This window comes from Dromiciops gliroides, chromosome 4 (genome assembly GCF_019393635.1).
Source record: "Dromiciops gliroides isolate mDroGli1 chromosome 4, mDroGli1.pri, whole genome shotgun sequence".
Lineage (NCBI taxonomy): Eukaryota > Metazoa > Chordata > Mammalia > Microbiotheria > Microbiotheriidae > Dromiciops > Dromiciops gliroides.
In genome coordinates, this window is record NC_057864.1 from 130,156,624 (window position 1) to 130,183,337 (window position 26,714).

At 42.4% G+C, this 26,714-nt stretch overlaps 1 protein-coding gene across 3 annotated transcripts in view; it reads left to right on the top strand.

Annotated features, from left to right (window-relative positions):
* Positions 1 to 526: 526 nt before the first annotated feature.
* COQ8A (coenzyme Q8A) overlaps positions 527 to 26,714 on the top strand; it is a 70,514-nt gene continuing 44,326 nt past the window's right edge. The window contains exons 1-2 of one of the 3 annotated variants that reach the window (XM_044000185.1): positions 527 to 757; positions 8,470 to 8,511. The gene's annotated coding sequence lies outside the window, so the exon portion shown is untranslated. Of the gene's footprint in view, positions 758 to 916; positions 1,156 to 8,469; positions 8,512 to 26,714 lie in introns of those variants that run through there. The other 2 variants (XM_044000187.1, XM_044000186.1) reach the window with 2 other exon arrangements.

Below are 26,714 nucleotides of genomic sequence, written 5' to 3' on the forward strand. Positions count from 1 at the left end.
TTGAAGAAAAGCAGCAAGGAGTGGAGTACATGTGGGGCGGGTGCTGAAGGGCAGAGAACTATAATATATCTGATCCTGGAGGGTGTAAGGGGCCACTGCAGTGCACTGGGGGAGGGGGGTCAAGCCTGGGCTTCCCAGAAGTTGCCCGAATCTTTTTCTCCCCGCTTCCCTTCCCTAAGGCCTGGCCATGAGGGAGGTCTAGAGAGTGAGGCCGTTTGCAACATTACCTGCAAGGCCGACAATAGCAAAGGCCCAAGCCGGGGAGAAAAAAGCCTTCTCGTGCTCCTGCAAGGGTAGGCCCAACCCTTGCACAAAGCAAACGGCCTAAGTATATTGACAGCCTGAGGAGGGAGGAGCGATGAACGTGGGGGAGAGGCTAGAAGCGGCCCAAGAAGAGCTGCTTCCCATTGGCCTCGCGTCTCTCCAGTCTCGCTCCTGATTGGCCCAGGCGCCAAGGGTCCAGGCACGGCGCACGACAAGCGCCTCGCGCCTCGCAGGGATCCTCTACATTCTGACTCGTGCGGCGGCCTGGGTCTACGTTCCGAAGGAGGAAGGGGCGCAACCAATCGGAGCGGGTCTGAGGGGCGGTGCTTAAGACTGCCCCTGGGTCTCGCGCGGCGCTGTTGGAGAGTTGGTAAACATACCCGGGAGCGCGTGCAGGACCCACAGTGCAGAGCGGGAGGGAGACGGTGCTGGGCAGGTGCACGGCTGCGGGAGGCGGAGGCGCAGACGGGCTGCTGACCCTCTCTAATCGCAGGTAAGGCTGCAGCCCCGTGCGCTTGCTGCATGCACCGCTGGACGGAAAAGGGAGCCCCTGCTGCAGCCTCCGCGTCCCTCCCACCCCTGCTGGCATCCATCCTCTCTTGGTGCCCACGACCCGGCTGTGGCTGCCGCCTACTTCCCGGGGCTCCCGCAGCTCTCGTCCGCGGGTGACAGTCGTCAGGTGCCCGAACCGGAGCTCTGGAAGGAAGGGCGCGCTGCAGCCCAAGTTCACGACCAAGTCCAGTTCCTCCCCCGCTCGCCGGTGGCCAATGCCTGGGGATCCTTGTTTTTCTACTGCCTTTTCCGGATTCTGCTTTACCCTTGAACTCCAGGCCCAGGGTGGCTTCTGACCTTCAGTCCCTTTAGAGAGGGCGCCCTGTCGGGTTTGAACAGGTGAAGCCCAGCCACGGGTGGGTTAGACCGAGCCTAGTGAACTTTGGGGGAGGGGGCGGTGGAGAGGTCTCGTGTTTACTCTTGAACCTGGTTATGCTTGGTGCATGTGGGAGCAGCCCCTCCACGCGCGAGCCATGCCCACGCTTCATCCACACCTCCACAGCTAACTTTGCCAGGCCATTGGGCAGAGTTCCCGTGCCAACCTGTCCCATAGATCTCCGGCAGGAGGGCACGCCTGGCAGTTGGCACTCTTTGCTCATGTGGAGACTTAGATGCACGTGAACGTTTTGTGTGGGCTGGAGCCTGAACCCTGCCAGAAAATTAGTCTTCTGTTCTCTTTGGGCCCTCATCTGGCTGTGTGGTCTAAAAAGTGGTCTCAGAACTTAGAATTAGTAGAATACTGGAGCTGAAGCTTACTAGTTGTGTCAACTCTGGGCAAAATCTTTTAGCTGCACTTGAGTCACTTGTAAAGTGGAAATGTTTACACTGCCTACCTTACAGGGTTTTTGTGGGGGGAAAACATGCCTTATAAACCTTAAAGGGCTTTATGAATGTGTAGAATTAAACGCATGGTTTTTGGAGGCAGTGCTCTATCCACTGAGCCACCTAGCTGTCCCTTTAACACATGTTGAAGAACTAGGAAAGAGTGAATGTCAGGGCTTCTTTCTTGCCAAAGGACTTGAAAATGAATTCATGCCAATCTGCTGGTTGTCATGCTGTAAAAGGACAGGCTGAGCTGGCAGGGAATCGAAAGACTTACTGAGAAAGTGTGGCAGGCATGTCCCTCCTTGGAGAGAAGGGAGAGCAAGGTAGATGTAGAGACAAATGACTCCTTGATGATTAAGCCAAGAGCCTGGAACACTTAAGCTAAGTCTTAGAAATAGGAAGGGGAAAAAATGAACAGTAGGCAGTTATTTTTATTATTGACTTAACCCTCCCTTGTGTATCCTGCAAGATAAGTGAGAAGGTTGGTTGTCCTTGTGCCCACTTAGGATCTTAGATTTATAGTTAGAAGGGATTTTGTCTAGTCCAATGCTTAATCTTTTTGTGTGTGTGTGTCATGGACTTCTTAGGTGGTCTGGTGAAATCTAGAGATTGATTCTTTCTCAGAGTGTGATTTTAAATATCAGTATGTTTTTAAATATTTAAAACAAATTACATAGAATTAAAAAGGAGGGGCAGCTAGCTGGCGCAGTAGATAGAGCATTGGCCCTGGAGTCAGGAGTACCTGAGTTCAAATCCAGCCTCAGACACTTAACACTTACTAGCTGTGTGACCCTGGGCAAGTCACTTAACCCCAATTGCCTCACTAAAAAAAAAAAAAAAGGAAACCAGTTATATCAAAATAGTTAACCAAATTTTTTTTTAAGTTCATGGAACTCAGGTTAGCAACCCCTGTTGTAGTCCATCTCTCTTATTTTACAAGAGAGAAAGTTTAGGCCCAGAGAATTGAATTGACTTGGCTGGGTACAAAAGTAGTACTGGGATTTGAACCCAGGTCCCCTCATTCCCAAATGCTCTTTCCTCTGCATCATGCTGTTTTGCTTTACAATGCTTTTTTTCTAGCCTTCAACCAGCCTTTCCAAGGACTAGTGTAGGCTAGCAGAAGAGACTAAAAGAAAGATGAGAAGATTAGGTGCTGCTGACCTCTGCAGTCTGGAAATATCTGTAAAGTGCCCTTGGGTGGGACTTAAGGCTTAGGTTGGAATTGTGACTGCACCTGGTGAAGTAGCTGAAAACAATGTAAGGTTTTGGCTGTACTGTGCAAATGGTAGATCCCCCTTCTGGGGCTTACAGTAACCCATCTATTAGATCTATTTTGCCCGACTGGCTCCCCAGCTAATAGTAGTAAAAGGCAAAAGACAGCTGCTGTCAAAAGGACTTCTTTTAAAAAAAAGCTTTTCTGATGCTTTTCAATTTTTATTTTTTTGTGAGGCAGTGAGGGTCAAGTGACTTGCCCAGGGTCACACAACCAGTAAGTGTCAAGTGCCTGAGACTGGACTTGAACTCAGGTCCTCCTGAATCCAGAGCCAGGGCTCTATCCACTGTGCCACCTAGCTGCCCCTTTTCTGATGCTTTTTGCTTTTCCTTTCCCAGTATTTCCAATCCTCGAATTCCTGCCCACCCCAATCCTTCCTCATAACAAAGAAAAACAATTAGACAAAACCAATCCATATAGCATATGACAGTGTCAGCAACATATGGTGACAGTAGTCAGTCCTCCCATCTCTGAGATAAGAGGTGTGTGTTTTCATCTATTCTCCCTGGTGAAGATTGATCTTTGCAGTTAGTTTGAGTTCATCTGCCTATTAGTGTTGGTTTTGTTTATGTCATTGTAGCCATTGAAACAGGCACATTTCAAGGCTTTCTCAGTGTTTTCTGGCACAAGGTCAACTGCCCCCCAAAGTAATGAAGATGCGGTTGCTCCGGGGAGGATGGGTGCCCTGGCATAATTAACTAGCTTAGGGGTTGGCCTGTAGGGAAAGGAGCATTGTTTCTGTGACTGAGAGGATGGACAAGTATTTCTAAGGTTTCCCAGGGGGTCCTCAATGGGAAGAGTAGGGATAGGGGAGTTGTTGACTTTCTCTTACAGAGTTTTGTATTTGGGGTGAATGTGACCAGTTCCCCAGCTATGATAAGTAGGAGGTTTCATTCTGTCTCTTGATTCAGAGAAACATGGGAAGATGTGAATGATATAGAGGGAAGAACGGAGAACCACAAGAACTACATGTTAACTACGTTAGCTGCCCTTCGGTAGCTAAAGACAACAGTCAGCACATCTGTGTTGTATACACAGGGTAAGGAGGCTCAGGAGAGGATCACAAAATGGAGGACAATATGGACACTCTTGTGGGAAAGTCAGCACGCAAGTCCTTTGGTGGGGAGGGGTAGTGTAACATCATGAGCGTCTCTCCATTTTTGTTTGTTTCAGGTATGCCTGTACTTGTCAACGGAAGCCAAAGTAAAAAAGTTTTTTAAAAAAATTACATTTTTGTTGAGCACCTGTTGGAACTGCTTTCTCCTGGGGGGAATCTTACAGTATAGTATATATGAGAACAGGGTCAAGCAGGGAGTATTAGTTGTTTTAAGTCAGTGCTGGTAGAAAATATCCTGTTATTTCTTATCTATAAATGGATTAGCCATCCTCCCTGGGGCATCTTACCTCTTACTGCTACTTTCTGGTTCTCGGTGGGGTCGCTGTGGGAGGGGGCCAGGCTTTGATTGATGAGGGGAAGGGTCTGAGTGTGTCTTCCGAAGCCAAGGTCAGTCAGAAGAAAATCTTATCTTTTATATATCCCTGTTAGCATCCTTTGTCAGGAGTTCACTGGGGCCGGATGGTGTCACATATGAAATGCAGACAACCTGAGGCCACTAGTTGATGTAATTACCTTGGGGGGGGGGGTGGTAGTGGGAAGAGTAGAGTTGGAGCCAGTTTTTAACTTTGCATTTTATTTCCCTTCTCTGGGCTTTAATTTCTTTCTCCCTTTCCTCCTTTTCTTCCTCCTCCTCCTCCCTCCTCATATGATAAAAGGGCATAGTTATACCTTGCTTGCACAAGAAAAAAATACCATCCTACATCCTAGCCTCAGTTTCCTTAGAGCTTATTAATGCTCTCTATTTTTGAGGGTTTTCTTGTAAGGGTATCAGGTTAGTTGGATGCTCCATTCTTAACCAGCTTCAGCTGTCCACATAAGAACTGAGGAGAGGAGAGGGTTGACGGCTCTTTTCCCCAGGGTGTGTGGGGACACTTGGGGTCGGGGGGGGGGGGGGAAGTCTGAGGAATCTATTTTTGGGACACTCCAGACATAGAATAAGTTTCCATGGAGAGCTTGGCCCATGGAACCATTTTTGTTGCGGCTGAAATAAGAGCCATGTGCAGTTAGAGATGCCTTGATTTGATTGTAGTCTCTGAAAAGAGTACCAGTGTTCCTGTTAAAATACCACACGAGGGCAGCTAGGTGGTGCAGTGGATAAAGTGCTGGATCAGGAGGACCTGAGTTCAAATCTGGCCTCAGACACTTGACACTTATTAGCTGTGTGACCCTGGACAAGTCACAACCCTCATTGCCCCGCAAAAAACAAACAAACCCCCAAAACAAAGCAAAAAACAAACAAAACCACTCAAGAACTCATAAAGCACTTCTCCCAGGGAATGATAAGGAAGTATAGGGGAATGGGAAGTGGGAGGTGGTGAGGGGAGAAGATTGAAGGAGCTACCCTAAATCTTTCTCTCTCTATCCAGAATTAGACTAGGCACCTGCCTGCAGGGTTTCTAATTGCTTTGCCTGATGATGGGTACAGGATATTCCTCTTAAGATATAACCTTTGGGGCAGCTAGGTGGCGCAGTGGATAGAGCACCGGCCCTGGAGTCAGGAAGTGTACCTGAGTTCAACCGACATTTAACACTTACTAGCTGTGTGACCCTGGGCAAGTCACTTAACCCCAATTGCCTCACTTAAAAAAAAAAAAGATATAACCTTTAACCGGGAAAGCCTTGATAAAGGATTTCTTTAAGCCTAAGATGGGCCTGATAAGTGTCTGTCCATCAGTCAACAGATATTTTTTCATTATCTTCCAGAGTGCAAAGCACTATTCTATCTCTGTGGTCCAGGCTCATGTGAAGTCTGGTGATTTATTTAGCCACATCCATGTATTTTTGTTGAGTGGTTTCAGTTGTGTCTGACCCTTTACCCCATTGGGCTTTTCTTAGTAAAGATACTGGAGTGTTTTATTATTTCCTTCTCCAGCTCATTTTACAGATGAGGAAACTGAGGCAAACAGTTAAGTAACTTGCCCAGGGTCACACAGCTAGTAAGTGTCTGAGTCTGGATTTGAACTCAAGTCCTCCTGACTCTAGGCCCTGTGCTATGTCTACTGTACCACAAGCTGCCCTGTATAAAAGTTCTTTATTTCAGAAAATGGAAAATGCAGTATTTTTTCCACCTGTTCTACTATATAGTGGGAAGTATCAGAGGACTCAAGAAGATATATTTACATCTTGTTTTTCTTATACTCTATACATTTTTTTTGGCCCAAACCCATGACTTCATCTGTGTAGTGAAATCCCTGTAATGGACTTTTTAATAATTCATAGTCTCACCTGTTCTGTAACATCAAGTCTTAGTGAGTTGCCTGAAGGTACTAAAGGTTGAGTGATTTGCCCAGGGACACAAGCCAGTATCTGTCAGAGGTGGGATGTGAATCCAGGTTTTGCTGACTCTGAGACCAGTGCTGTAGCTATTAGACTACTCTGTGTTGCTACATGTGACCTCACGTTAAAGTGCAGGAAAATCATCCTGAGCTCCTTTCCATCAGCTCCTGCATTGAGGTGGCCTGATCCACATCCCAAAAAACTACAAGGCTAGGCTTGGTTTAGGTGCCTCTGGCCTCAAATAGAACCCCTAAAAGCAAAATCTTAATTCTCAGAACTGGTTAGTTCTGATTGGTTGTTCATCTGTTCTTATCTCTTTTCAGGGGGGGGGGGATGATTAGGGAAGGCTTCCAAGAGAAAGGAGTGTTACAGTTGGGGCTTGAAGGATGGGTCGGATTCCGGGAGATAAGAGTTGGCAAGGAGGACATTCCAGTTGGAAGGTGCTGTGTAGAGAGGCAGGGGAGCCAAAGTTGTTTATGATTGGCTGGAGACTGGCCGTGAGTAGGGGCATGATGAGAGAGAATGGGTGGGAATTGGGTATGGGTGGCTTTTCCTCTGCCTCTTCAGAAACACCTTAAGCAGCACATGGACTGTGACTGACCAAAAAGCTGAATAGGTCAGGGTAGTCTGTGGTCTGTTGTTCTTTTTGACATTTCATCTTATCACTTGGCACAGGGCCCTAGCAGAGTTTAACTCAGTGCTTGCTCGCTCCTGGCCCTTCAGCTCTCAGTTATTGTCACCCCCTGTCTCTCCATCTCCCCTGCCCTGGCTGGCTATCCCTGTCGTTCTTTCCAGCTGTCAGCCTGGGCTCTTATCCTAGGTCTAAAGCTATGCACCGTGGCACTCCGGAGGAGTATGTATACAGGACAGAATTCCTCTGGTTGTGTTAGAATTGTGGTCACCCTAACCCTCTTTCCCAAAATCTAGTGCTGTAGGTCTTGACTAGAATTGTGTCCAGAGAGGCCAAGGTCATCATGCTTGTGCTTAACGTAATTACTCTGTAGCACAATGGGCTCAAAACCTTTTTGGCCCCTTACGCTCTTTGGAGGGGGGGGGCGGGGCAATGAGGGTTAAGTGACTTGCCCGGGGCCACACAGCTAGTAAGTGTCAAGTGTCTGAGGCCAGATTTGAACTCAGGTCTTCCTGAATCCAGGGCCAGTGCTTTATCCACTGTGCCACCTAGCTGCCCTCTGGTCCCTTACACTCTTAAAAATTATTGAAGACCCTCAAAGAGCTTTTGTTTATGAGAGTTGTCTCTATTAATATTTACTGCATTACAAATTAAAACTGATAAAAATTTAAACTATTGATTCATTTAAAATAAGCCCAACATATGTTAACATAAATGACATTTTCTAGGAAAAATAGCTATTTTTTAAAAATTCAGTGAGGAGAGAGGCAAATATAAATTGCAGATTGCTTTTGCACCATCACTGCAAATGTTTCAGAGTAAACCATGAGATTCAAAAAAATTATTCAATGCTTTTAATATTTGAGCACCACTTATAATTGCTACCAAGCATTCACATAAAAAGAGATCTTTGATGTTTTTATCAGAGGGATATAAGCAAAATGACAAGTCTGACCACATCAATAAATTTGTTCATTTGTAAGGCAAAAGTACAATTCTGCAGATGAGATTTTAACTTAGTGTTCATGTTTGCAGACAAATCTTTAATTCTCAGGTTATATAGCTTCTAGAATACTCCACCTTACACTCATAAGAGAAAGACTGAAAAATGGAAATAAAGTTTTGGTGTTATTATGAAAATAGTTTTGACCCTGCAGACCCCCTGAAAGGGTCTCTGTGATCCCCAGGGGTCCCTGAGACCATAATTTTGTAACTGCTGTTTTAGCAGGTTGTTTAACCCCGAATAGCATCTCTTTAGCAATCCTGTCTGCAAAGGATGGCATGTACTTCTTTTCAAACCCTGATTTTTACAATTTTTGCACTTCTAATTCCCTTCCTTTTATGGAGAACATACATTGATTACTATTCTCAGTTATCCTCGAGATGGCTGATTGACCTGTCTGCCCCGCTCATGGCTCCCCAAGTTTTATTTTTTTGGTTTGTTTGAGAAATTCCTTTGAAAGGTTTGAGTTGTTTAAAGTTAAAATCCAAAGAAGGTATTAACACTAGAATTTCATTGCTTCTTGGCAGGTGTTCCCATTGGCATTGTTCCTGGCTCAAAGGAGGGTGAAGGTATGAATAATTTGTCTTGTAACTCTTAGGTAGGGGTGGTTACTGTTTGACCAGACTTGTAGCAAACATTTCAAGTCTTTCTGTAGTTTTTAAAGAAGTATTAACTCTTGCTCTTTGTCATGTTTACCACCTTAGAACATTAGATAAAACCATAGTTGATTACCTTATTAGAGCTCAGATTACCTGTCCTTTTCTTGTTCAGACTTGTAGTCCAGACTTAATAAGCAGGGTGTAAATTTTCCTTTTGAGAAACAACTGTGTCTTCTGTTCATGTTTCTTTTCATTCCTTCCTAAAAACTTTACATTGGTGCCAGGTCCAGAAAGGAGCAGATCTCAAGGTCGTGTCTGCAGTGGAGTCTTTGGGATTCCTTTTTTCTATTGTCTGGGAGGTGGGGAGAATTTACATAGACTTTTTATTTTTGTTTTGTTAGTGTATTTTCTACACTGTAATAATTGCCTGATAACTCTTCCTTATATCACAGAAACAACAATAAAAAAGTTAATGTGTAACTTTTCAAAGCAAACTCTTCAGAGAGATGACACCACTTTTTTCTTGTTGAGGGTCTTTCAAAATAGATCTTCCTAAGCAAGAGATCGAGCAGGGACTGTCTTGCCTTTCTTTGTTTCCTTAGCACTTAGCTTAATGTCTGGCAAATATAAGGCACTTCCTACATGCTTATGGACTAATTGGCGCTGGTGCCTTTTGAGTCTTGCTTTCATGGATGGCTCCGTTTTTCCCCCTTTTCAATATAGTATAAAGGGATTCTAAGGGATCAACATTTGCCCCGGGTTTGTTTGTATGTGGAGTAAGTCCTCTATTGGGTGTGACTGATTTCTTTATGCGCCTTCTGTCTAATCCAGGATATAGTCTCATTGACTGGTTTTTATAACTGTTGGGTTTAGTCACTAGCCTCAATTTCCTCATTTGTAAAATGAAGTCGATAGTCTCTTGGCAAAGTAATGGACCGAGAAAGTCCCTTTTCAGCCAGTTCTGTCTTTACCACTTCAAAACAAGAAGAAAAGTGACCATTACAAGAATAACAATAACAAGAAAAAGTTAAAGGAAGCAAGTTACCATGGGGTAATTAGTTACTACAGAGTTGCCTTATCCATTCATTTGCTCCTCCTAGCTGTGTCTAGTATTTCCCCAGGGACCCTCAGGTATTATTTCCCTGGCTCCATGCCCCAAATATGTGCTGTGATTATATCTAGCCATTTCTCTACTGAGAATTGTTATCAGCTAGATTCTCCCGACAAACTCCCCATGCCCTAGTGGGTTGAGATCCGTGAATTTAACTAGCTTCAGGGGTCTGGGTACTACCAAATAGGTTATTGTAAGGAACTCAGACATATGGGGTGTATTACATTAGAGAAGGGGAGGGCCTTGTGGCAGAAGGCTGGATGAAAAGTGAACCATAAGTCCACTTGTGGATGGAATCTTCTCTCAGAAGTGACCCAGCCCATAGTGGAAGGAGATCATAGAATTAGTCCAACCCAAGTAGTCTGGGTAGCTGTGAATGGTGAGTACTCACCTGTGCTGGGACTGCTTCAGTTCTACTAGTACAGAAGGGAAAGGGACTTCTGGAAAGAAGGACAAATATAGGTAGTGCTTCACAGAAAAACCAGCAGGGAGTCTCAATGAGACAGGCATAATAAGCAAACAAGCCAGATGTAAAGCCAACCTGATGAATCAGGATTACAGATTGAGGGAAATAGACAAAGAAATCTCTCAGGAAAGGGAGCATATCACAGTTGTCTCTTTCTCTCCTCTTCCATGAGAGTGGGTCAACTGTAAGAACTCCTGAATATTTCTAAAGATCAATAAAAGATTTAAAAAGAGAATTAAAAGAAATAAGGGTAGAAACCAGAACTCAAAGAAGAAACCAGTAAGACAAATAAGAGAGTGGAGAATTTAGAACAAAGGACGTTTGCCTTGGGCTTCTTTGAAAAAGAGTGACACGAGATTGATTGGGAACTTAAGTCACTTTAGGGGAGAATGAACACTTAAGGAGAACTTTTGTGAGAAGGGGTTCTATTTCTTAGGACTGTTCATCCACAGATAGGAATTTCTGGGTCTCTAGGGGCATTCATCTAAGAAGTTGGGTTAAATAGAGTAGGCTTACAAACAAGTAAGCATGTAATACTGACATTAAGATTACAACATTAAAAAATAAATAACAGGCAGCCAAGATAATACTAAGGAAAATCAGTATCTTATTAATTTTTGATAAAAGAAAAATTGTGATATACATAATCATAATGTGATGAAGGAAAGGGCAAGGAATAGGACTGGGCCCCATTATTTAAGATACAGCATTTCCACCTCCCCTCAGCCCCATTGTCTCCCATTTAACTAAATAATTCTGGGAAAGGGACATAATAAATAAATGTTACTCAAACTAAGAGATTAGATGGGAGAGGGGAGGAAGTGAGTATCCATATGTGTGGGAGGGAGAGAGAAAGAATGTCAGTCGTATAAACTAAATGAAACTAAACAAATTTGGGATTGAGTTGGGTTGGAAGTTTAGGAATCCAGGGGAAGAGGACCAAGATCAGATTGATGTAAACACAACAGAACTCAGAATTAGCATTGGAGGTAAAGAACATAATAGAAGAAAGAATAGATTTAACACTTATAACCTTTAATGTGAATGGATTAAACTTCTCAATAAAATGACAGAAAATGAAAGAATGAATAAGAAAACAAAACCTAATAATTTGCTGCATTAAAGAAAAAACATTGAAAAGATACAGACTCATGGTGAAAATGAGGTTCTGGAATAAAATTAATCTTGCCCCAAACAAATCTTGAAAAGCAGGCAATATCATCATGATTTCAGGCAAGGCAACAATTAAACTTGGTAAATTTACAAAAAATACCATAGAAAATCAGTGTCATTGCCAAACATGTGTACACTAATGGCATAGAAGAGACAGTAATATTAATACAGTGATCACAGGAGACTTGATATTAACCTTAAGAATTAGATAAATCCAATAGAAGTATACTCATGAAGGAAAATAATAGAGACGAGCAGATTGCTAGGAAAATTGGAGCTGAAAGACTTGAGGTGATTTCTGAATGTAAATATTAAAGAATACCCATTGGTTTCAACATTACAAAATGGTTTATGTCATTGTATGTAAAAAGTCAGAAAAAATAAGGTCATCATCTGTAGACTGTAACTTAATAAAAATAGTAAATAAAACATACAGACCAAAATGGAGACTAAGAAATACTGTCCTAAATACCTAATGGGACAAGAAACAGGTCATAGAAATAATAATGTTAAAAAAGAATGATAACCGTGAGACAGCATACACAAATTTATGGAACATAGTGAAAGTGACCCTCAGAGGAAAATGTTTATTTTTTAAAACATACTAAAAAGAATAACTAAGCATGGAATTAGAGATTTTAAAGTCAATAAATTGACCTTGAAACAAGCACAAGAAAAGCAATCTTGAAAATTAGAGGAGAAAGAGAAAATTGGAATTAGAGACTTGAATTAATAGCCATTTTCCAAAAAGGGTTTTGTTTTGTTTAATAATATAAATAAGATACCTACTAATTTGGATCCCCAAAGAGAAGAAAATCAGATTGTAAAAAATAAAAAATAAATGTGTTCATAATGAATGTTGGGGAATTTTTTTTAATCAGAAATTACTATACTTAATTACATACCTATGAAAGTGAGAATTTTAATGGAAGAACATTATACAGTTCATATGTAAAGAAAACTAAAAATAAATATAACAAGAAATAGAGCTATAAAAGACCCTAATAAAAGAAAGAAATGAATCCTCTAAACCAAATTACTGCTTTCATGAAACAATTACAGTATTAATACCAACACAAGGAATATATAAAGAGATGAATTATAAAGCATCACTAATACTGTCGTAAAAAATTTAGATACAATTTTAATAGTCTACAAAAGTACATTATAAAACATTTCATAATTACATTTTGTTTATAACAGACACAAAATGGTTCAACATTAGGAAAATTAGCATAATATATGACAAAAACACGAATCTATCACTGTACACTAAAAATCTTTGACAACATACCCCACTCATTTAGCTTAAAAACCCTGTAAGATATATAGGCATGCAAGGACCCTTTATCTTAATATGATCAAAATCACAAATGATCAAAAAAACTTATCCAAGACCAGAAGGTAGCATTATTTACCATGGAGAAACACTGGAAATTTTCCCATTAAGTCCGGGGTAGAACAGTGATGCCTATTTCTCTCCTGTTACTTGATTTATTCCATAGAAATGTTAGCTGTAGCAAAAAAAAAAAGGGCGGGGGGGGAGACATTATAAATACTGACAGCAAAGACACAAAATTACCCCAATTGTATATTACATAATGCTTTACTTAGAAAACTCCTTAGAGAATCACCAGGTCATTACTCAAGATGATTGATCGTTTTGTTGCAATAGCCTGCACTGCACTAAGACTTATGGGACGTTCTGTATTTGTATTAGTTCCAAAGAAATCTTGAAAACCTGGCTTCCAGCAAAGATTTTTGAGGTAAAGACTCTCCTCCATTATTTTCCTAGTTTCTCTTTTAATACTTGCTAATTTGTCATTTTGTAATTAAATACAAGGTACTTTGGAAGAAAGGGCACTAGCATTTGGAGATGAGCAAAAGCTTCATTCAGAAGATCAAAGATAGCTTTATCCCCAAAATACCAGGACATGAGGGATTCTGCCTGTCTTCTCTCTATGCCTATATAGTCCCTAGGAAAGTAATACGATTTAGTATTGAACCCACCTCTACTAATGTAGTCTTGTAATAATCTCTCCACTTACTTCACAGGATCACTGAGAAGGTCAAATAAAAGAAGCTATACAAAGCACTTTGTAAACTCTCAAGTAGATAGAAGTGTGAGCTGTAATTAATATCCAGTACCTGTGAACAGAGAGTCAAGGGTCTTCTCTAGAGAATTATCCTACTCTTCATACCAAGTCTCAGGAAATGGAAAGAGAGAAACCAAAATATCCCATCCTTACCTTGACCTACCCTTCTCTTTTCTCTTCCTCTCTCCTTGCTCTCCCTCCCAATCTCTACCCTTTCTCTCTTTTCCTTCTCTCTCTCCTTCCCCTCTCTTCTTTTCCTTTTCCCTACCCTCCACCCCATGAATACTTAACTTTTTTTGATGTCATGGACCACTTTAGCAGCCTGTAGCATTTGTTTCCAACGTGTAAATGCTCACACTTCAAACTTAAGAATTGATTCTCAGAAGCCAGCTAAAGCTACTGAGAGTTTTTGTTTCTTCTTTTAAAGTCTGTTGATCGCCTTTGACCACTTATCTATAGAGTAATGGTTGACTGTAGGATTCAGGGCATCTCAAAAGCTTTGATGCAGGTTTTGTTTGTTTTGTTTGTTTGGTGAGGCAGTTGGGGTTAAGTGACTTGCCCAGGATCACACAGCTAGTAAGTGTCAAGTGTGAGAGGCCGAATTTGAACTCAGGTCCTCCTGAATCCAGGACTGATGTTCTATCCACTTCGCCACCTAGCTGCCCCTTTGATGTGGTTTTAAGCCAGGAGTAAGTGGCAGAAAATGTAGTTGATTCTTGGCCAAAATTCTGTAACTTGTTAATAGAGGGATGATTTATGTGCACTTGGGAAGGGAAGTAGCAATCTAATGATTATTAGATTATGCTTGATGAACCTCCTTTCCTTTTTTTTTGGCCAGACCTCTCCTAGACTGGTAAGTAGAGGAATGGCATCACATGCTATATGCATTTGAACAAGATAGATGCGGGCTGGATTATAGTCCAGGTAGGATTCAGAACTGGTTAAAAAAAATTAGATTTAGAGAGTGGTGGTTAATGTCTTGATGCTGTCCTGGAAAGTCATTAATCCAGTGCTTTGGGGATCTATTTTGGGCCCTGCTCTTTGCCTTGGACAGAGGTTTAGTTAACATGCTTATCATATTCTCAGGAGATGTGAACTTGGGAGAGAGGGATAACTAACCTGTTGAACAAGAGAATCAGGATCCCCAAACACCACATATAATGAAAAGATTTTAGTAGGAATAAATATATGGTGGTACACTTTGGTTAAAAAAAAATCAGCTATATAAGATGGGAGCTATGGGGATAGATAGTTCATGTGTAAAGAGAACCTATGAGTGGTGGCAGTGAGATGGTATAGTGGAGAGAGCACTAGACTCAGAGTCAAGAAGATCAATTCAAATCTAGCCCTAAATACGTACTAGCTGTGTGACCCTGGGCAAGTCACTTAACCTCTGTTTGCCTCAGTTTCCTCTTCTTTAAAATGGGGATAATACCTGAAGTACCAACTTCATAGGGTTATTCTGAGGATAACTATAAGATATGTGTAAAGTACCTTGTAAAACTGTAAATGTTAGCTATGGATGAGGACGACCTTCCCAAAGACCCTTCCTGTGCTGAGTTTTTTGTCATAGAAACCAAAAAAACCCAAAAAACCGAACATTTTAAGTGGTTAGTAGTGTCAGTGTAGATGAGAGGTCAAGGGGAGCAAAGATGGTAGAAAAGATCATTGGGTTGGTTAGTGTTAGGATTTGGCCTTGTAGCACAGGAGGTGATCAAAGGGGCGCTAACTTTGAGAACATAGGCCTACAACATAAACTCCTCCTTCCACTGACTGATAACTGTGTGATCGTGTATGATCTTGGGCAAGTGACTTCAGATTCCTCACCTTTCAAATAGATCATTCCCGAGGGCTATAGCGGGGCTGAGGTTCAGGTTCTATTTTGTGAGCTGCCTTGTGACCTTTGAGCATGTCGCTCCCTTAGAGGAGGGGGAGCAGAAGCCAGATTGCAGGATATATGATAGGGTCACCTTGGTCAGTGTGGTTAGCTTTTTAAAGAGGAAAGTAAGTTCTGTGTTGACATGGACACATGGTAAATGTTGAAAGAAGTCCAAACCAAGTGGTTAGAATGAGGCAGAGGTCTCTTCTGCCCCCCTCAATGCCTCTGGAGCAGGCACCTTTAGCTAATCTCTTTTCCAAGGATCCCTGGCCCATGTTCTATTGTCAAAGCCAGGTGGCTAGTCTTTGGACACATAATATCATAAACAGCGACCCCTCTTAAGCCCCTGTCTCCTGCCCCTCCCTTCTCCTTTCCCCATTATCCCCCAAATGAGGGGTGGAAATGTGACACATCTAATTCTTACTGTACCACACAATCCATTCCCAAAATAAAACTGTCTGTTCCAATAGGAAAGGAGTTAGTTGAGCTGTCCTAGGCTGAAGTCCAGAAATAAAAAAGTCACCCCATCTGTTTATATAGAGAAGTGACTTAGATCATTTCAGTAAATTCAGTTAAACAAATATTTGTGACATTTCTATTACAGGCAAGGTCTTGAGCTAATTTGGTCTAATTTTGCCAAGCTCCCCATGAGGGTGGTATGTGGTGGGTCACTTTAGCTGCGTGACCTTGGTCTCCTGGACCCTGCCCCTCTCAGGACCCCTTTTCTGTTCTCTGTGTCCAATTTTTACCGCAGAGTAGTGAGCAGGAGAGAATGGTGTGGAGAATGGGAAGAGGACCTCCCTCCCTCTTGAGCTACACGTGTGCTTTCTGGCTGGCTTGCTTTAGTGAACAAGCATCGGTGTTGTTCCATCCATGGGAGGCCTTTGTCTTAGCTTTTCCTGCTGAGCACTTGCTTTTCTCCTGAACTCCAGTCTACGTTGACTTGCCCAGTTTTAATCTCTTTAAAAAGAAACCCTTTAGAAAGAATACCATAGGGACACCTAGAAGGACCTCTCAGGAAACGGCTTGGTTTCTCTTTAACGGAGATGTTTGTTACCTGTTATAATTTTTCCCCATATTTTACAGCTTACCATCTTTGTGATCCGGAGTGATTTAAGGTTTACAAAGTGCTTTCTTCAAGCACAGTACTCTGAGGTAGGTAGCACAGTTATTATCTTTCCCGTTTTACAGATGAGGAAATTATAGTCCAGAGGAGGTGTGCCTGAGGTCACATAACTCCTTAGTAGGGAGCTGGGGCTTCAGCCAAAGTCTTTAGACTCCCTTTGCTCTTTGTAACCTTTACCTCAAGTCCTCAGCTCTTGTTAGGGGAGACCTGCCCTCACCTTGCAGATGAATAATCCAGGGGTATTTCTCGATACCTGTACAATTGTATCTAGCAAATGTTGCCACCACCTCCTTTGTGCTCCCTGGATTATCAGTCCCTGCAATTCTCTCTCCAAGGCTACCACTTATCTCTTTTTTTTTTTTTTTTTTTTAGTGAGGCAATTGGGGTTAAGTGACTTGCCCAGGGTCACACAGCTAGTAAGTGTAAAGTGTCTGAGGCCGGATTTGAACTCAGGTACTCCTGAATCCAGGGCCGGTGCTCTATCCACTGCGCCACCTAGCTGCCCCATACCACTTGTCTCTTAATTGCCAAAGCTCTTGACCTCTGCCACATCTGATCCTGTTGATCCTCGACAGCCCCTCCATTCCTGTATGCCTTCTGCCCTCCTGCTTCTCCTAGCTACTGGATGCTCCTTAGTTCTCTTTGCCCTAACTGTGGGCATGCCCCAAGGCTCTATCCAGGTCCTCTACTCTTCTCTCTGTTTTTTCTCTCTTTTTTTTTTCTTGGTGAGGCAATTGGGGTTAAGTGACTTGCCCAGGGTCACACACCTAGTAAATGTTAAGTGTCTGAGGCTGGATTTGAATTCAGGTCCTCTTGAATCCAGGGCCGGTGCTCTATCCACTGCACCACCTAGCTTCCCCTCTCTTTTTTTTTCTCAACCACCTCCTCAGCTCATGTGGATTTAATTATCATCTGCATGTCCATTTCTAGTCTCTCTTCTAAGCTCCAGCCCTCTATCATGACCTTCCCGTTGGGCATTTCAGACTGGATGTCTTAGGCATCTCAGACTTTGCAGCACGTCCAGAATCCTCATTATCTTTTGCCTTACAGTCTTCCCTTTCCTTAATATCTCTGTTTCTGTTAAGGGCACCATCATTCTTCTAGGCGCCCAGATTTGCCATTTTGGGTTCACCTTAAGCTCTTTACTCTCCTCACCCCCCCATATCCCGTCCTTTATTTGTCAGGTCTTGTTAGTTCTGCCTCCTCCGTGTCCCTGTCCCTCATATACCCTCTTCTCTGCACACACATAGTTTAGGGCCTCATCACCTCTTGTAACAGCTTCCTAATGGATCTCTCTGCCTCCGCTTTCTCCCTTCTCCAGCCTGTCCTCCACATAGCAACCAGACTCCCTTCCTCAGCAAACTCCAGCAGCCCCTCATTGCCTCTAGGATAAAACATAAATCTCACTCTTGGATAGTGAAAGTTCCTCATACTACAACTTCACACATTCCAAGCAGACGCTCGTCCAGTCTGCTTGTTCCCCACAATCCATTCCCAAAAGACAACCACAAGTTCTAGTGGGAAAGGAGAGAACCAAGCTGACCTTACTTAAGTGAAGGCCATAAATAAGAAGCCACCTCATCTCTTTGTGACCTGGTGACAAATTCTATTGGCCGCCATCCCCCCCCCCATTTGCATAGATTGTCTCATGTGCCCGGGTAATACATGGCCTGCTGGAATGCCCAGCTTCCTTCAAGGTCCAGTCCAGGTGGCACCTCCTCTACAAGGCTCATCCTCATCCCTACAGTTGCTGGTACCCTTGCCCTCATCCCTAAAACCACTTTGTATGTATCTGTGTTCTTGTTATTTCTCTCCAGTAGAATTTTGAGGACAAAGACTTTTTGTTGTTGTTTTTGTTTCTCAGTGCCTGTCACCGTGCTTGACATAGTAACGCCTTAATAAATGTTTATTGATTAAATGGACTGAACAGTTCTGATCAGATTCAAGAACTAGAGATGATTATATAAATCGGGGGCATTCATCCTGGCAATAAATAGACTGACTCAGCTTGGCAAACTATCTTCTTTGAGCTTTAATCTCCCTTTCGAAATACCAAATAGGGGCAGTGGAGAATAACCAACCTTTATAGGCTATTTCAGGGTGGGGTCTCTGGAAGGGCTTGTATTACCACCCCTGGATGACCAATGGAATTCTCATTGGGAGAACCTCCCCTTTAGTAGGAACAGAAGTGGGGAAGCCAGAGTCCCTTTGCCTTATCTCTTTGGCAGGGGCTTGCATTTTATGTTAAAGGGCCCATTCAGCCCCATCCCTTCCCCGAGCTGGGGAAGCTACTTTCCCCTTAAATTGGCAGTTGACCTTCTTTCTTCATCAGCTGGAAGTTGGTAAGTAATAATAGCATGTATTTATATCCTGCCTTTTTTCCGAAGTGTTCAAAGTATGTGGCAGGCACAGAGGCATTTTCTAGTTCTCTTGAATGATAAAATGGCACATCGACATCACTCAGCGACTGAAATAACAGCCAGGCTCCTTCCCGTCTCTACTTTCATGAGTCATGTGGTCATTTCGGCCCTTGGCGGTACTGTATGAAGCCCTGATTGCTGCGGTTATAAATAAGAGCCCAATCTAGTCTGGCCTCATTCATACCGACTCCCCTTCCTCTCACTGAGTTGATAGGATTTTAGGGCTGGGAGGACCCAGGGGCTGGATTTGAGTCCATCCTATTACTCCTGTGTGATAGGTGTAGTCCAAGACTCCTTTCCCTGCCAGAACAAAAGCACTTAACACTTAAGCAGAAGACTTGAGAAAGCTTTAAATTGGGATTTCAAATTGGTGTCATGATATGTGCCTTAGGTTAGCATTAAAAGGTCTGGTTCTTAGTCATTTCTCCTCATCAAGGAAGAAAAGAGAAAAGTCTAGACCAGTTTTACTCTTCCTGCACCTGGCTTCTTTTCTGACTTTTATCCCTCTTTTTTTTTTAAAGAGTTGTAAATTTTTTTTTTATTTAACAAGCATTTTTTTCCTTCTCTTCCCCCCAAATAAAAACAAAGTCCTTTAAAACAATTATACATAATTAAGTTAAATCAATTCCCTGCATATTATCCTGCATACTGGTCGATAACCTTTCTATGTAATTGGGAAGTGTTTGACAAAATAAGTAAAAATAGAATACAACATAAATAATGTTAATTTGTGGATTTCTAAGTTAGTGTGCAGCTTCCAGGGATCCATTTCTGTTTGAGTTTGACACTACTGTTTTGGAGTCAGCCCCCTCAAGTTTACAGATGAAACTGATGACTTTTTATGTTTGGTAAATGAACAAATAAAGGAGTAAATGGATGAAAGATAATTTTCCTGGCTTCTATCATTTAATCAGGTGACTTTCCCAATTGATGAATTATGCCTAATCAGGTTAAACAGGTCAGTAAGCATTTATTAAGCACCTGCTGGTATCAGGCATTGTGCTAAGTACTGGGGGTACAAAGAAAGGCAAGGTACTCACAGGCTAATGGAGAGACAACATTCAAACAACTATGTATATACCAGCTATCTACAGGATAAATTGGAGATCTTCTCAGAAGGCAAGTTTTAGTATTAGTGGGAATCAGGAAAGGCTTCCTGCAGAAGGTGGGATTTGAGCGGGGACAAGAAGGAAGCCAGGGCCCCAGGAGGTAGAGTTGAGGAGGGCAGGCACAGGGAATGGCCGCTTTAACATAACATATGTTGATAAGTTCTCAGCATTCCAGAGAGGACAGTGCAGGGCCATTTGTTAGATGTTAAAATCTTCGGAGGTGTGAGCTACAGTGTTCTGTGCTTTTTGCTTTGGACTTACTCAGAAAACTCATACCTTATTTAAACAACCAAGGAAAAACCATTGTGGTTTAAAACAAGTGTTCATGAGAACTTCATGTTCCTTAACCAGCCTGGGTCAGATCCTGGCTGTGTCATTTATTCCTTGGGTCATCTTGGGAGAGTCACATAAACTCTCTGGGCCTCAGTTCCTCTATCTATCTATCTATCTATCTATCTATCTATCTATCTATCTATCTATCTATCTATCTGTCTATCTGTCTATCTATTTATTCATCTATTTATCTATCTGTTTATCTATTTATTTATTTATCTATTCATTCATTCATCCATTTATTTATTTATTTGTTTGTTTGTTTATTTATTTATTTATTTATTTATTTTGGGTGAGGCAGTTGGGCTTAAGTGACTTGCCCAGGGTCACACAGCTAGTTAGTGTCAAGCATCTGAGGCCAGATTTGAACTCAGGTACTCCTGACTCCAGGGCCAGTGCTCTATCCACTGCGCCACCTAGCTGCCCCCAGTTCCTCATTTTAAAATGAGGCTATGTAATGGCCCACCTTGCTCCAAATGTGTGATCTTGGGGCTAAGGCCCTTCTGGTTAATAAATCTGGGGACCCTAGGAAGCTGCAGCCCTACAAATGGCTTGAAGTTAATTTCCTTGTAGGGCCATAGGAGACAGATCATGTAGGCCACCCACCTGAGGGGCCACGGGTGGAAAAGAGAAGGGAGGTTCTTTATGAAACAAGAAGCACACATGCATAGGGATTTTGAACAGGAAAGAGACCTTCGGGGTGGCCTCCCTTCTTCATTCCCCATTGCAGGGAGATTCCCCCCTTTGATGTCTCAGCTTCGCGGTCACCTGCTTTCTTCAAATCTCTTTCGGCCATATACTTAGAGGGGATACTGGATATTTTAATAACTTACATTTATATGGTGTTCTAAGAGCTGTTTGTCCTTCCATCCTCTGACACTGTCACCACCCCTGAGGCAGGTCCTTATCACCTCCTCCCTGGCTTACAGCAGTATTCTGCTGATTGGACCCCTTGCATCAAAGCTCTTGCCACTCCCCGAATCTGACCATGTTACCCCCTCACCCCCACTTCCATTCCTCACCCCCAATTCAATCAATTCCAGTGGCTTCTTGTCCCCTGTAGGGTCGAATATAAAATCCTTTGGTTAACTTTTCATAATCTGGCCCCTTTCTGTGTTTTCAGTTTTCTTAAATCTCACCCCACAAGCCAGTGGTAGTGGTCTCCTTGTGCATACCATCCATCTACTGATTCCTGGTGTTTTCCCTAGCTGTCCCCTATGCCTCCGGGCTTCCCTTAAGTTCCAGTTAAAGTCCTACATTCCCCAAGAAGCCTTCTCCATTTCCCTTAAATCTTAGCACCTGCCCTCTGAGATTTGTCTCCAGCGTATCCTGTCTGTTGTGCAGTTTGTACCGTGCTGTCTCTACCACTGGACCATGCTCAAGGATCCTTGAGAGCAGGGATTGTTTTTGGCTTCCTTTGTATCTCTGTGCTTGGTGCATAAGTAGGTGCTAAGAAATGCTTCTTGACTTGACAGCAGAGTACTTTGCTCACAGCATCTCTTGAAGATAATAGGCAACATGGCATAGTGGGTAGAGTTGGCTCTGACCCATCCTGCCCATGTGACCCTGGGCAAGTAGCTTAATTTCTCAGTGCTCTAGGTAGCTCTCTAAGGCTAGTTGCAGGGAAAGTGTAGACCTGCCTTGGTAGAGGGAGAGACGTAAACCAGTAAAGTCACAGAGATAGTCTCGTCCTCATTTTGCAGATGAAGAAATTGAGACACAGGGAGATTAAATGACTTATGAAGACTCTTAGGGTTACTGTCGGGATAAACTGACTCCTGGAACTCAAATCTCTTACCCAGGGGAGTGGGTGCCCTTCCCCTAGTCACTGTAGTAAGAAAGCTCATGGCGTAGAGTGTCCTTGTTCCATAAACAGTCATGGCATTAGCCTGCTCCATCATAACCCCATAGGGGTCCTGCTGATTTTCACTCCTAACCCAAAAGGGTGATTATAGAAACAAACTAACCAACTGACCGACGAAAGCTGTGGCCTTCTCTTTAGCTAGTGACCTTAGGTATGGGCAGTGTGTTTATAACTTCTCCATCCTTCTCCTGATCAGATCAATCTAGCTTTTGTTAGCCAGGGCAGATTGATCTTTCTGGGGCATCCTGTTCAGAGCCATTGTCCCCTGACGAAGGGCTGCAGTTTCACAGAGGCACACACAGAGTTTATTTCTAGACCTCTTACTAGTATCCAAACAGTTCCTGCCCAGTATGTGAGCTAGGGACAGCTGTCCCACCTAGATCCCCCACCCCCTTTTTTTTTTTTTGGTGAGGCAATGGGGGTTAAGTGACTTGCCCAGGGTCACACAGCTAGTAAGTGTCAAGTGTCTGAGGCCGGATTTGAATTCAGGTACTCCTGAATCCAGGGCCAGCGCTTTAACCACTGCACCATCTAGCTGCCCTTTTTAAAAAAAACTTATATAATGTAAATTTTCCATATTATTACATTTAGATATACCTAGATATATTCTAATACATATAACTTAGTATTTTAATTCCTTAAATAACTATTTTATAAATAACAAATACATACCAATTTATATAATTTATGACAAATTTGTTTAAATATAATTACTACATAAATAATATTTAACTCATAAATGCACAACATATATATATGTGTGTGCGTGTATATAAATACATATGTACCTCCTGTACCCTTCCTGGCACACCCCTCCCCTACCTTTCCAGATTAAATATTTTTATTTATATTTTTCTATTCCAATCTCTAGCCCTCCCTTGCTCCCTCCCCTCCCCGAGGTGGTAAATAGTCCAATATGGATTATACATATGTGATCATGGAAAACATCACCATATTTGTCACTTAATGAAAGAATGTGAAAAATAGCATGCCCCAGTCTGTTCCATCAATATCAGTTCTCTCCCTGGAGGTAGCTAGTATGTTTCATCAATATTTCTTTGGGGCTGATTTGGATCATTGCATTGCTTATAATAGACAAGTCATTCACAGTTCTTCATCAAACAATATTGCTATCTTTGTGTAGAGTATTCTCTTGGTTCTGCTCACTTCCCAATACATCCTTTCATACATGTCTTTCAAAGCTTTTTTGAAGCTCTTATTTTTTTCAAATAATTTATATTAGTATTGGAATTAAATATTCATTAAAAGTTTGATAGAAATTCACTTGTGAGTCCATCTGGTCCTAGAGATTTTCAACTCATTCAACTTCTCCTTCAAAAACCCAGATGCTATACCACTTGGCGTATACATGTTAAGTATTGACATGACTTCATTGTCCATGATACCCCACAGCAAAATATAGTTTCCCTTCCCAACTTCCCCAGTTAGATCTATTTTTGCCTCTGTTCTGTCTGAAATCATAATTGCTACCCCTGCTTTCCTTGCTCCAGCTGAAGCATAATAGATCCCACTCCAACTCTCTACATTATATATCACTGCCTCAAATGTGTTCACATTTATAGTTATGATGACTAACTGATTGTATCTCTCCATGCTATTTTTCATCTGCTCATCCTTCCCAATCTGACCCCCCACCCTCTCCTTTCCAACAACTGCCTTACCTATGATCATTGCCTTCCCCAATATCCCCTCCCCCTGAACTTCTCTATAGGGTAAGATAGATTTCTGTATCAAACTGAGTGTTTTTGTTGTGCCAACTTTAATGAGAGTAAAGTTTAATCTTTGCCCTTGTCCCTGTCTTCCCTTCCATTATGATTATCTATCTACTCACTTTATTTATCTATTCATTTATCTATCTATTTTTTTATGCCTCTTTGTATGTGTGTGTTCACCCCTATTCAGTTTCTCCCTTCCTACTTCTTCCATGCAATTTCTTTTTAGCCCTTTATTTTATTTCTGACCCCACTTGAGCCAAACCCTTGAGAGTCAATGTGGGCCATTAGGGATCAAATGATTAGTGCCTTTAAGTAAAGCGGATGGTGTACATCTATACTCTCTTCCTCCCCCATCCCTTTCTACCTCTTCCCCATCCCCTTCTCATTCTTTTAAAAGTCTGTGCTAAAATGCCTGGTCATTTAGGCTGTTCTTTGTTATGTGTGAGAAACAGACTTTTTGTTAGAGTCGTGGATTAAGGCATCCCTGAACCAAAATGAGCAGCTGTAACACTGGGCTTTCTTACCACAAGTGCATCTCTTTCACCAGTTTTTGTCCATGGCTGGGACCAGCTTAGGGAGAATTAAGTGGATGGGAGAAGGAATGGGGTTTACTTCCTTTTGTGTGGGTGTGTGCTCTTATGGGGTGTTTTTGTTTGTTCACTTGTCTGAGACAGTTGATAAGCATGCATTTTCTTCCATCACATAACTTGAGACTGATTCCTTCCTTAAATTGTATAAAGACACTGGAATAATCCTTATATGAGTGACAGGTCTGCAGAAGTGAGGGGCAGCTAGGTATAAATAGGTAGTTCAGATTTCCATTCATGCGTTTCATTCCTTCCTTCTGAGCAGCTGTAAGAAACAGCCAGCTGTTACTTTTAAATTCTGATGATGACTTCATTATTTACTCTTTTTTTTTGGGGGGGGGGTTAGGGCAATGAGGGTTATGTGACTCACTCCGGGTCACACAACTAGTAAGTGTCAAGTGTCTGAGGCCGAATTTGAACTCAGGTCCTCCTGAATCCAGGGCCGCTGCTTTATCCACTGTGTCATCCAGCTATCCCTATGATGATGACTTTAAAAAAAGATAAAAGCAAACCTTTTAAAGATGTGAAGAAAATAATTTTTAATAAAAAAGCAAAGAAGAAATCTGTGTATTAGTAAAAGAAACATTTCCCCTACTGGGCAGTGACAAGAGAAAGGCTGCCCCCAGGTCTCCATCCAGTACCATCAGTAAATATCCACCCACACTCCCTTTCTTTTCCCCATCATCCCCAGCTCCCTTCAGAAAACTACTGGAAATGGAATTTTACAGGCCTCCTAGTGAGCCCATGATCCTGGATACTTTTAATCTTATTTATTGGAGTGCATGTGAGTGTATGTTTGTTTTTCCATATTCTTAAGGGGATAATAGAAGAGGAAGGGAGAGGATAAAAAGCTTCCAGTTCAGGTCAAAACCAGAATTGTGCAGAAGTAAGAGAGAAGAGGGGGGAAAACGTGAGAAGCCTTTTAATGAGAACATTGGAAAAGTCTCTTTTAGTAGTTCTTTGCTCTAGCAACATTCTCTTTCTCCTGTTCCACATAGACGCCTACCCTCCCATGGCTTTTCTCCCTTTCTTCTCAAGGACAGACTTAAGATGAGAGGCTGTTCTTTTTCTCTCCAGGGTCCCTATTCCTTCTATTTCCCTTCCCTCTTATCATAATTTTTAAAAATGAAAACATTCCTAGGAGTCACCTTTAAGCAGAATAGCCTGTTGCTGGGGAATAAAAACAAATCACTAGTGAACTTGCCCTGGCCTTAGGCCAGGGTCTTAACATCATTGGTGGTCTCCTGCATCTGTGAATTAGTCCAATGATTCTGGAAAGCAATGTGGATTTATTGGGGAAGTAGCATTTTGACCCAGAGATCCCATTGCTCAGCATCTCTCTGCCTCAAGGAGATCAAAGATCAAAAGGAAGGTCCCATGGACACTAAAATATTCATAGCCGTACTCTTTGTGATGCGGGATGGCTTGTGATTAGAAATATGGGGGACAAGTTTGAAAAGATATCAAAGGAGTATGGATTTATAACTGAAAGGGATCTCAGAGGCCATTCAGTTCAAAACCCTCAGCCAGTCTCCTCATTTGACAATTTGGGAAACCTAGACTCAGAAAGGGGAAGCTCAAGATGACACAGATAGTAAGTCATAGTAATGGCAACACTTCACATTTACACGTTTTATAGTTTCCAAAACATTTTCCTCACAGCAAAACCTGTGAGCAACCCCGTGTTGTGGTTGGGATCATATAATACAGGCAACCAGGTGTCACATTGGATGGAGCCTGGAGTCAGAAAGACCTGAATTCGAATCCTGTCTCAGATCCCTACGAGCTGTATGACTTAACCACAGTCTGACTCATTTCCTCATCTGCAAAGTGACCCTGTCTACCTCCCAGGGTTGTTTTGAGGATCAAATGAGATGATATTTGCAAAGCACTTTGTAGTCCTTAAATCTCCATATAAATGCTAGTTATTATCATTTCTGTTTTTACTGATGAGGGATCAAAGACCCAGGGAACTTGAGTGACACAGTGTTGGAGCCAGAATTTAAACTTGAGTCTCTTGATTCCAAGTCTAGACCTGTTTCCACTCCTTCCTGTCGCCCTCATTGCCCAAGATCTAGCTAACTACCACTTTTGGGGTATGGTGTACAAGGGATTCATAAGGGTTGGGCCTTCTGAGCCCTCTGAGGTTTCTTCTGCTTCTGAAACTCTGATAGCAGTCAAGAAGCATTGATTAAGCGCTTCCTCTGTGGCAGACCCTGTGCTGAGGACTGGAGGTGCCACTTTCTAGATCTGTGACTTCAGACAAATACAAA